The sequence below is a fragment of the Ambystoma mexicanum genome, chromosome 4q (genome assembly GCF_040938575.1).
Source record: "Ambystoma mexicanum isolate Mex_15411 chromosome 4q, UKY_AmexF1_1, whole genome shotgun sequence".
Lineage (NCBI taxonomy): Eukaryota > Metazoa > Chordata > Amphibia > Caudata > Ambystomatidae > Ambystoma > Ambystoma mexicanum.
This window is the reverse complement of record NC_090928.1, coordinates 169332553-169343037: the sequence shown is the minus strand read 5'-3', so window position 1 is coordinate 169343037 and position 10485 is coordinate 169332553. Positions and strand designations below refer to the sequence as shown.

The 10485-nt window shown below is 50.2% G+C and overlaps 1 pseudogene; it reads right to left on the bottom strand.

Annotated features, from left to right (window-relative positions):
• Window positions 1–659: 659 nt before the first annotated feature.
• On the bottom strand, window positions 660–1550 carry LOC138467217 (microtubule-associated protein RP/EB family member 1-like; annotated as a pseudogene).
• Between the last annotated feature and the right edge of the window lie 8935 nt (window positions 1551–10485).

Here is a 10485-nt window from a genome sequence, read left to right as displayed (position 1 = left end):
ATGTCTCTTACAATGGGTGGGTCAAATTATTAATTTATATTGTCAAAAATGAAGAAGTCTTAAGTTGAACCTGGATAAAAACCAGTCGAAATTCAAACCAACTGCCATCCCCCCCACCAGCCGAACCCTCTGGCCCCCCAGGACATGGATGGCTCGGGATCTTGTGCTCTTCTGCGCATTACAGGAACCAGAGCAGTTTGTGCCTTTCTTGCTGGATCATGCAAGCCAGAGTCATGCCTGCAGAGGAGGAGATGCAGCAACATATTCCAAAATGTAAGGTTATTTAGAGAGAGAGAGAGAGAGAGAGTTATGTAATGTTTGTCTGTGTATGTACTCTGTATGTGCATGTACTGTAGGGTGAGTGGAAGGGTGCATAAGTTCGTGTGCAGAGTGAGGAATGTGGTAAACTGTGGATTAAGGAATGTACTGTACAAATGCACGTTGGGGAGTGGAGGTCAGCCATGCATGAAAGGTGTTAATACTTTAACCCTTGTAGGCAGCATCCGTTCCCACCGTTTACTTGTGGGAAAGCGTTTACTGTCCCCTTCAACTATATGCTCCCTCTTGCTCCCTGCTCTCTGCCTTTTGATTAAAAAAAAGTATTGACACACTGGAATAGTCAGTTGATAGGCGCTCTGTGTGTGTTACATATTTTTTTTTTACAGATAAGCACATGATTGGGGCAAATCATTCCAATGATTGATATGCTGGTTTAAGCGGCATTCATATTCCTCTTGCTCCTCTGGCAGGGCTCCTTTCTTCGGCTACCACAAACCCTTCATCTGTAGCATAGAGACGTTCTATTATATTTTGCAGTACTGGGTCGGTTTCGCCTTCATTCTGCTGACAAATCAACTCAATATTCGACAGCTTCCCAAAATAGAAGTCCTTCTCCTTCTCCAGGTCTTCCAGGGTTGCTTTCATCACATTAATCTGTCACCTGAGCTCTGCAGACTCCTCCCCTCCATTATTAACTGATGCTTTGTTATTTAACATGGGGCCTGATGTCAGAGCAACTGCATTCCTCAGGGTAGCTACTGCCCTACTCTGTGGAGCAAGGTTTGCCATTTTCTTTAAGGCTTGAGAAGGATATGTGTTTGCAGTCTCTGCTTCTGTGGCTCCCACCAAACTGCCATCTGCACTGGAGGTCAGTGATTTATTGGGTTTTCTGAGAACAGGTGCTGCAATAATGGGTGCTTGTAATGGGTGCTTGTGTGGTCTCCGGACATTGTCGGGCTGGCACCGGGACATCATCTTTTCCATCATAATTTGTATCAAGGAACCACTGAACGTACGTGAAATTGTCCTGGAATTTTCCTTTGACCAACTTGTCCATCGTTATTATTTTGTCGACACCCTGCTTGCAAACTCTTGTACTTATGAATGTACTCATGCTCTAGCTTGGCTTGGAATTTAAGTTTCTTTAGCACCACTGAGCCAGGGAACAGCATATCCATGAATTGACAGTAAGTACTAACAGTGTAAAGATGTTGCCTTGCTGTTCGCCAAGACTTGCCTGGCAGGCGTACCGGCACTCGTGAGCAGAGCATGGCAGATGCACTGACAGCATTCTGAATGGTGCCGGTGCATCCGACTACCCCATTACCATTGAGCCGTATGGGGCTCAAATGGGAATGGGGAGCATTTTTTTCCGGTGCCCGCAAATGGGCAGTTACCGGGTCCGGTTGGCCGTAATGACCCAGTAATTGGCCATTTGCGCCAGAAAAAAATCGCAGTTTTACCGGCAAGGCTGCCGCCAAACTTGTAATTAGGCCCATATTGAGTGCCATTATCTGTAAGACCGGTCACACTCAAACCGGCATTGCCCGTACTGTCGTCATGCGCAATGCAGCCATGTTCCTCTGTGGCCTTACCGCCATTGTGTGTTTTGCAGTGGCATCTTGCCCATGAATGTTACCACTGACTGAATAATGCCAGTCCTTCCGTGAAAGGCTACTACCTCATAATGCACCCCCTGCAGGGCGGCTCCATCGTACTTCCATCCTCAGGAGTGACACAGGGTCACATGTGTTCATTCACCCTCATTAGAAGCATTGCTAAACCGGCATAGGATGAATGGAGATTAAATTAAGGCAAGGTTAGTTAATAGCTGTTCAACATAATTCAAGTGTTTCTCTGCCTCGGACAGAGGGAAACGTTCTCTCCCCAATAGACTGATTCCCTTTTGGCAAAAGGATCCTTATTTGGCCCACTGACATATCTTGAGACTACAGTTTAAATTAAAGCGCGTGTGTTAATTAATAGTGTTGGTCACTTAAGGATGATCAAAGCGTGGCTCCGAAGTTGGTTTGGTACTATATTTTTTCATTTCTTCCTCGGTTAATTTTTCAAAAACAGTTTATGCCTGTAGTACAAAGCATGCACCTAAACTTTAGACATGCATACTTTACATTTTCAGAAGTATTCCTTAACCTGTACATGAAGAGAAGATGTTGATTTAAATTTTAAAATGTATGCATTTCAGGATGTGCCTGAATCTATACAAATGAAATGACAGCACTACATCGTATACTCCAAAGTCACAGCACGCATGAAGTCATCAAAGGTAGTATCAGCCAACGATCATACTTTCATTTTGTGTTCCCTTTCTCTATTTACATGGAGCAGAGGTAGACGAATTCGGAGTGGGGGCATTGCAGAGTCCACCAATTTCCAAGGGATTGAACACAGAAGTGTAGCTGAGCACTTTGCAACGTAAACTCACTTCTCGAAATGGAAACCTCAATGTAAGAGCAGATTTGAGACTGGAATGTGAGCAATCTGTAAACGCTGGAGTATCATCAGAAAGGCGGGGTAGCTGACAGGTGAGGGATGTCAGCATATCAAGCTCTGTTTGGCCAGTTGGGAACTGCATGGACAAGAGGCACAGAGCGACCTTGTCCATCCACAACGCAAAAAGGATGCCCTTCAAGTGTTGCCATAAATAGGGTGATGGTGGGTAATTCCATCTTCTGAAGATGGTGGTTTCAGGCGGATTTTGCAGCTACCACTGTTAAGGGGTGGGGTTAGGAGTCTAGTAGGGGAATCCCCAATGTGTTGACACCCATCAAGTGTGTTACCAATGCTGCTATACCATGAGCACTCACACAGCGCCTGAGTTCCTTAGCAGAGCATAGAACTAAAGGGATTGAGTTCCCCTTTTCTTGTTCCCATAGGGCATTGCAGTCATGTTGTCTGTATAGAGCAATACCTCCCTTGCCCTGAGAGGATGGTAAGAATGCCTTTACAACCAACAACACCACTTTCAACTTAAGAACATTGATGAGAAATGACCTTCCACAGATCATGAACCTGAAGGTGATCCAGAGTAGGAGAAGTAGGTGAATACCATAGAGTGCATGGTTACGGAACTCTCAGGCTTGGGAGTAACACATGGTACCTGATCATCGAATGTGGCTTGACTACATTAACAGTAACCTGAATACACCCATGACCAGATTTTAAAAAGGAGTACATAGCATTTGGTTTTGTCAATTTTTGTTTTCAAATCCATGTGAAACATTTCAGCAATGCTCTTTTGTTTGAAGAAACTCCAAAAGGTTGGTGTTTTTTGTGAGAATGCAGTGTGAGTAAATTTGGGAAGGTGTATGGGTGTTTGATGGGTATGCATGTGACTGTGAATTATCTGGGTGGGCGCATGCACAGAGAACGGAGTGTGAGAGAAGGGGTATGGATAAGTGATTAGTGGGTCAAAGTGTATGCATGGGTTTGTGTCAGAATGTTCTTGGTGGATGCCCATGCCTAGAATGTAGTGTGAATGTCCTGGCATATTGGTACAGTCAATCTAGCCATTTCTTACTTTCACATGCCATTTTATCCTTTCAACTATGATAAAGCAAGCATGATGCGTTTTCTTGTGTGTGGAGATTGGCCTACATTGGAGTCAGTTTGGACATGCTTTTTTAATATGGCATTGCATTTTTAATGGCAAAGCTAACATGAGTATATTATATGGGGCTACTGGTATACTGGCAGAACCAGCTTGGACATGTTTCCTTATAGTATCATTAGTGACGTTATAGTCAACATGATTATGTTCTTATTTGGGAACATAGTGAATAATAGGGGTGGGCACTACTGTTGATCAGTCTTATTTGGGAACATAGCACATATTCGGGCAACCACCATGGACCATACACAATTGCTTGTGAGGAATGTGGGCTTGTGGCAGGTATTTGCTCATCATGTTGGCTCAATCTTCTTGTGGCATGTAGCCAAAGGGGAGGACACGAATGAGGGTCTCTCTCTCGGCGTTCCTTGCCACACTCAATATGTGTGAACCGTCTAACAAATGAAATGCTTCAACACCAGTAAATATATAAAACCTCCTACAATCTATTTGTGGTTTTTCTTGTTGCATATACCAACAGGGGATGTCTGTAGATTTTCCTAGTTCTTACTCAGTTTCTAGGGGTTGAATTTGTTGTCATATCATCTTTTATTTCATATTAGAGTGATATGGTAACCTTTTGTTTTTAGTGTACTGAAGAACAATACTATGTGAGGCCACTTCCTGTTTTGTCAAGGGGTGAATGGTCGTGGCCCATTCCTTCCCGCGATGTCACTTGTGGTCGGGAAAACTGACATTACATCCTGTGATGTCATCAGAGGTATAGGGTCGTGTGATTTCACGTCCACTACTGCTGGCATTTAGGTGAATTGACGTACCTGCAGAATCCCTGGAAAGATTTTGCACCATGGGTTCAATGACTGGGTGGAGGCGAAGAATGTTTTAAATAAGTGAAACACTAGATTTTTTTAAAAGCATCGTTTCTATCGATGACCCCTTTAACACTCTCTATCTAATCTTTCACACACATGCACCAGGCCTGAAACAAAACATGTGTTTACAGTTTTTAGATTTGAAGGCAGTTTCAATAGTGTTCCAAGAGCAGCATTGTGGAAATGCTTTGAGACTTATAAATTCCCCTTCACTTGCTTAATAGCATAGGGCATTTTTACACTGATAACACAGCCGTAGCTAGATGGGATTCGGGAGCAAGAGGCTAGGGGGTAATTCATAGAATTTAGCACACAAGTAGCGCACGCAGCTGGTGCACAGAGTGCGCGTGTGGCAGTCTGCGCCAGCCGCGTGCGCCAAAACCCATTTTAGTGCAAGCGTATTCATGGATACTTACATCCATAACCAGCTGTGGCATAGAGTGGCGCAGTGACCCTGCAGAAGCGCCAGTTACGCCCCCAACCCCGCCCAGTGCTCCAAAAACATCGCCCAAATCCAGTACATGGCGCAAAGGCCAGTGGACCAGCTTATAGCCCCCCAACCACGAAAATGCATGAAAAACTCCACGTGCACCCGTCAAAATATGCGTTCCCTGCTCGCGCCAGCGAAATCGTGTGTAAAACTCCCTGCGCACCCCATCGAATACGCGTAGCCCACTCGCGCTAGCGAAATCATGTGTAAAACTCCCAGCGCAGCCCTCGGAATACGCATACCCCGCTTGCGCCAGTGAAATCGTGTGTAAAACTCCCTGCGCACCCCTCGGAATATGCGTTCCCTGCTCGCGCCAGCAAAATCATGTGGAAAACTCCCCGCGCACCCCTCGGAATATGTGTACACCGCTCGCGCTAGCAAAATCGCGTGTAAAAATCCCCACGCACCCCTCCGAATATGCGTACCCCTCTCGCGCTAGCAAAATCGTGTGTAAAACTCCCTGCACACCCCTCGGAATATGCATACCCCGCTCGTGCCAGCGAAATCGCGTGTAAAACTCCCTGCGCACCGGTCGGAATATGCATACCCCGCTCGTGCCAGCAAAATTGCGTGTAAAACTCCCTGCGCACCCCTCCGAATACGTGGACACTGCGCATGCCAGCGAAATCGCGTGTAAAACTCCCAGCGCACCCCTCCGAATATGCGTACCCGGCTTGCGCTTGCAAAATCGCACGTTAAACTCCCCACGCACCACTTGGAATAGGCGTACCCCGCTCGAGTCAGGTAAAATGCGGGGAAAAAGTCCCCCCTGTGGTGTGGGCTGCCTGCGGGGCATGGACTGGGGTGATGGGCTGCCTGCAGGGCATGCCCAGGGTTGATGGGCTGCATGTGGGCCATGGAGTAGGGTGATGGGCTGCCTGCGGGGCATGGTCTGGGGTGATGGGCTGCCTGTGGGGCATGGACTAGGGTGATGGGCTGCCTGCAGGGCATGGACTGGGGTGATGTGCTGCCTGCGGGGCATGCCCAGGGGTGATGGGCTGCCTGTGGGGCATGGACTGGGGTGATGGGCTGCCTGAGGGCCATGGACTGGGGTGATGAGATGCCTGCGGGACATGGACTGGGGTGATGGGCTGCCTGCGGGGCATGCCCAGGGGTGATGGACTGCCTGCGGAGCATGGGTTGGGGTGATGGGCTGCCTGCGGGGCAGGCAGAGGGTACGATGGGCTGCCTGCATGTATTCTGGGGTGTATTTCACACGCGATTTCGCTGGTGCGAGCAGGGTATCTGTATTCCGGGGGTGTGTGTGGACTTTCACACGCGATTTTGCTGGTGCGAGCGGGGTACGTGTATTCCGGGAGTGCGCGGGGAGTTTTACACATGATAGGCCTTGCGCGGGCAGGGTACGTGTATTCCAGGGGTGCATGTGGACTTTCACATGCAATTTCACTGGCACGAGTGGGGTACGTGTATTCCGGGGTGCGTGGGGAGTTTTACACGCAATAGGCCTTGCGCGAGTGGCGTACATGCATTCGGCAGTGCGCGAGCAGTTTTACATGCGATCGGCCTGGCACGAGCGGGGTACGTGTATTCCAGGGGTGCGCGTGGACTTTCACATGTGATTTTTCTGGCGCGAGCGGGGTACGTGTATTCCGGCGGTGTGGGGGGAGTTTTACACGCAATAGGCCTGGCGCAAGTGGGGTACGTGTATTTCGGGGGTGCGTGGGGAGTTTTACACGTGATAGGCCTGGTGCGAGTGGGGTACGTGCATTCCGGGTGTGCGCGGGGAGTTTTACACGTGATAGGCCTGGTGCGAGTTGGGTATGTGTATTCCAGGGTTGCACATGGACTTTCACACGCAATTTGGCAGTGTGTGCCCTCCGGGTGTGCCCTCCCTCCCTATGCCCGGCAGGCAGCCCACACCACAGGGACCACCCCACACCCCTGGCCATGCCCCGTAGGCAGCCCATTACCCCAGTCCAATGCCTGCAGGCAGCCCATCACCCCAGTCCATGCCCCGCAGGCAGCCCATCACCCCAGTCCATGGCCCGCATGCAGCCCATCACCCCATACCATGCCCCGCAGCCAGCCCTTCACCCCATACCATACCCCGCAGGCAGGCCACATGGCACCATGCACTTGGGAGCCCCGACCCATGTCCGCCACCCCACCTCCAGTGACGGGCACCTGCCAGCAGGCCCCGACTCATGTTCCCCCACAGCCCCACCCACCCCCATTGACAGGCACCTGCCAGCAGGCGCCGACTCATGTCCCCCCAACCCTCTCCACCCTCCCCCATCGACGGGCACCTGCCAACAGGCCCCGACTCATGTCCCCCCAAATCCCCATTGACGAGCACCTGCCAGCAGGCCCTGACTCATGGCCACCCACCCCCATTGACGGGCACCTGCCAGCAGGCCTCGACACATGGCCCACTAAACAACATGTCCTAAAAAAACGACCCATGGCCCTGATGCCAAACCAAATCCCCCCTGCCCACCAGTACAAGCATGCAACCATCCACTGCACCCAGTCCCAAATTACCCATGCCATGAGAGTCTTAAAAGAACCACCATGGCCATGCATAAATGCACAACAGAGCACACAGTGGCAACACATGACTGAAGCAATGTTCATTGAGACATACACAAAACCAATGATAGTACACAACACCAATCATGAAGTTAAAAGAAATGTATTAAAAAACATAATGAAATAACATAATGAAAATCAAACTTGCAAATTAATAAATAATGAAAGGAATTCCAAATAAAAGGAAAATCCAATGAAAACCAAAAATCCACGACATGAAAAAAGAAAAGTGGTCCATCGTCAATGTCAATATGAATTAAATAATAAAAAAAAGAAAACTATTGATCCATGGGAATTGTAAAAAAAAGAAAGTATGTACAAGTCTTGAAGTATATACAATGCAAGTCCAAAGGGTCCATGATCCCTAAACAAAAGGAAACCTACAAAAAAGTCCTATGAATAAAAAACAATATACATAAAGTGGAGCAAAGCCCATGAACTCCAAAAAAAAGATAAAACAAAGGAAACCTAACCCTAAAGAACTATGTACAAAGATGGCGGGCAAGTCCTACGGCTCACTTTTTGATGTTTCGGGCCAGGGCATCATCGAACTCCATGTTGAAGTTCCGGAGGCGGGCCTCTTCCCTGGCCTTGAGGTCTCGCATGGATGCGACCATGGCCTCCTCCAACTCCCTGCGAGTTGCCTCGAGGCACTCAGCCCTCCTCAATGCCCTGCGCATGGAGTTCTCCACCCTGACCATAGTGAGCCGTGCCTCCTCCGCCCGCTGCCGCTCCGCATCTATCTGCTGGCCCAACCGCTGCCACACGGAAGACACTCCCAATCCAGGGACCTCCTGCTCTCCGGGCGATGCCTGCCCCTGTGATGTTGATGTCCCCGAGACTTCATTGCTCCCACCCTGAGCCTGCTGCTGTCGTGCATGTGACCTGCCTGTCGATGCCTGCACATCCTCCTCTTGCTGGGGCCAGTTGGTGGGGTGGCCACTCCTGCTGGACCTCCGACTCCCGACTGTAGCAGGGATGTGTCCTCCACTAGACTGGCCGCTGGCTCATGGGGAGCTCCACAGGGTGGCCAGGTGATACTTGGGCAGGAAGATGGCACAGAGGACGACTGGCACATTGGGGGTTCAGTTGAGGAGGGGGTCGCTAGAAGATCCAGCACACGGAGGAACCCAGCGCCGGTGACCTGTCCTAGTAGGCTGACGCGGTCAATGAGGTATCCGAAATGACATGCATTATCCTCACGACAACTCTGCATGTCATCCCGAATACCACGTTGGCGCAACGCCACCCGAGCTAGGACAGGCTCAATCCGGTCACGGATTGCCACGTCCGCAGGGAGAGGAAGGCCAATTGTTGTTCGCACATCCCCTACCTGAAAACAGTTCTGGACGAAGGCATCCCTGCTTGTGCAGGATGATGCAGTCACAGGATCGGGGACAGGATTACACACAGGCAGCTCTGCAGTGGCCTGTTCTGCCTCCTGTCCCTGCCCCAGGACTGCACCACTAGCACCAGTGGAATCCCCCCCTCCAGGCCCCGTGCGTGGGCCTTCCATGGCCTCCTCCTCAACCGAACACCCAAAAACCTGGATGACTCCGTGCCATCTTCCTCCATAGGCCCCTGTGGGGGCTCAGCTGCCCCTACTGCTGCCGAGGAGTCCACCTCCAACCTCCGCCTCTTGGACCTTCCCTCGGCAGCTGTGGCCATGGACGCGGCACCAGACTCCTCACTCTGGGCCTTGTGTCTCCGGCTGGCGGTGGGATCCCTGCCGCTGTGCTCCACAGCACCGTCTCCACCCTCTTCATCAGTTGATGCTGCAGACAGGGAGAGACAGAACACAGGCATCAGGGCACTGTACAATGGTCGGATACACACGTGACAGTTGCACATGAGTGGCAGTGTCAAACATCACAGATGGCATCACACTCCCCAACACTCATATCATTTGAACCCACACACACGCACAAATTGACAGGAATCGTGCAGCAGGCAGCAGCATCCATACACACACACCAGCATCAACATCCGAAGGTTGGCATGACATCACAAGCAACATGGGGAGTGCCGAACACATGCACACACGCCAACAGACAGACATGCATCTGTACATCTCCACCACCTGTCACAGTGCAATCATCGGCAACTATGTCACATCTGCCAATCGGGTTCCTATGTCTGTGTCACATGCATCCATGGCATATCACTGTCGTACACATGTGATACACACACACGCACATGTATGCCGTGCATGTAAATGAAGGTGGAATCAGCATCCATGTGTCACACCCCAACCATGACATAGTACATACACAGAAATACTAACATGTGTGCATATCCACATGCAGTTGTGCATCATGCTTTGGAACACATACACCATTGATGTGCATCACACATGACAGGACTCACATGCAGCACAGTCATGTCCCTGCACATACACATCCATACATGGCCCTTTTCAGACATATGTCCAAGCTGCACATATCTGGCACACCTCAACATGCACTGTGTCCAATAAGTACGCATGGACACTTACCGCTCGACTCCGGACCGGTCTCCCTCTCGAGGTCCTGGCGATGAAGCGCTGGGTTAATGTGTTCCAGGACCCTCATGTCGTCGGTGCTAAGGTGGACCCGGTGCCTCACTGCATCCTCTGCTTCCAAGAGGCACCGGGCCTTCCTGTGGGTCCTGGACCTGAAGTCGTCCCAGCGCTTACAGAAGTGTTGTAGGTCGCAGGTTGCCAA